General features: G+C 42.8%; 1 pseudogene; it reads right to left on the bottom strand.

The window, feature by feature from the left end:
- Window positions 1-770: 770 nt before the first annotated feature.
- LOC118635463 lies at window positions 771-1,294 on the bottom strand (annotated as a pseudogene).
- Between the last annotated feature and the right edge of the window lie 476 nt (window positions 1,295-1,770).

Raw genomic sequence — 1,770 nt, 5'->3', positions numbered from 1 at the left:
CCTCTTTCTTCAGTGGGTCCAGCCACAACCTGCAGAGGACGTGCCCAGTCAACCACCACGATCATGACAAGTCAGAAACCATTGTTGTTTTGGGCCAGGACACTTTCAGGTGACTTGTTACACAGCAAAGGCTAACTAAAACACGAGCTCATTTCTTTTTTTGATGCAAAGAAATGTTTGTCTTATATATCACTGGCCAGGAGTTTTTGTCATTAACTATTACATAAATGCCGCCTAGTGCCATTATCCAAGTGGCATGAGCATTTCATGTCCACAGTTCCCTTTGTATTTACAGAGTTTTCGTGATTTACATAAGGACATCTATCAGTGAAGGTTTAACATTGAGATGCAATCTAGCATCCATAATATCTGAGGTTTCGCAGACAGCAATGTGGAAGAGGTGTATTTTTAATCACCTTTTCTTTTTTTTTTTTGTTTTTTAATCCTCACCTGAGGACATTTTTCCATTTTTTGTTCAGGTAGAGTGGGAGGGAGGGAGAGGAACAGAGAGAGAGGAGAGAGAAACATCGACATGAAAGGGACACATCGAGTGGCTGCCACCTGCATGACCGACCAGGGCCGGGGACAAACTGCAACCGAGGTATATGCCCGTAGCGGGAACTGAACCCGGGTCTCTCTGGACCGCAGGTGGACGCTCTAACCGCTGAGCCAAACTGGCCAGGGCTAATCACCTTTTCATTTGAGTCACCTTATGTTAAAATAAAATCAATCAATAATTTACATGTTCTAAGTCTCTAAAGGAGATTTTCCTAAAAATGGTTGCAGACAGTAGGAGTTTCAGAAACAACTTCTAGACCCGCATCCTGTTGTGATTTCTGTACCGTTTTGTTTTTCCAGCTGCTTTCCTTTGCATGCAGAAGGGGCCTGGAGGAGACAAATGTTTTGTTTGACTTCTTTGATGTCCTGAACTTCCTGTAGTTCTTTATTTTTCTTCAACCTGTTCATTATAAATTTAGCTTGGCGTTTCTGTTTGATCCCTTCGCCTCGCCTCCCTTCATTACATCAATCGTCCTGTTCCACAGCTCTCGCTGGTGTTTGACAGGTTCATTTCTACGTCTTTCAAATTCAAATGAATTATCCACTGTAAGCTCTTTTCCAGCTGCTTTCCAGAATGCTTTAGTCCACCTGACCTTACAGGAATGTGCTTCTTTTTAAAGTTTTTATGATCCTCGGATTTACAGAATCGGAACACCTTGTAATCATTGCAGACTAACATCATGCCGTGGCCAGGGTATGTGGGCCCCAAACAGAAACAACACCTCTTGATAAACATGTTGAACCACCTGGGGACTCAACACCCAAACTCCAAGCTTGAAAGGAACACAAGCTCAATTTATTATTAAAAAACAAAAAGATAAAGTGGGAGGGGAGCCTGGCCGGTGTGGCTCAGTGGTTGAGTATAGACCCACGCACCAAGAGGTCCCTAGTTTGATTCCCGGTCAGGGCACATGCCCAGATTGTGGGCCCGATCCCCAGTGGGGGGCATGCAGGAGGCGGCCAATCCATGTTCTCTCTCATGGAGGTTTCTCTCTCTCTCTCTCTCCCTCTCCCTCCTCTCTCTCTAAAATCAATAAAGAAAAGAGATCTTTTTTTAAAAAAAGAAAAGAAAAGAACAGGAGGGGAAAGTGGATGGAGGTAGAGATGAAACAAATTTGGCCCGACCTTGTAAGTTGTTGAAGCTGGAAATTTATTATCTATTCATCTATTTTTGTAGTTTGACGTTTTTCTTTAAAAAAAAATTTTTATTTT

The sequence above is a fragment of the Molossus molossus genome, unplaced genomic scaffold (assembly GCF_014108415.1).
Source record: "Molossus molossus isolate mMolMol1 unplaced genomic scaffold, mMolMol1.p scaffold_m16_p_2, whole genome shotgun sequence".
Classification (NCBI taxonomy): Eukaryota; Metazoa; Chordata; class Mammalia; order Chiroptera; family Molossidae; genus Molossus; species Molossus molossus.
The sequence above is the reverse complement of the archived record's forward strand: the minus strand, read 5'-3'. Positions and strand labels throughout refer to the sequence as shown.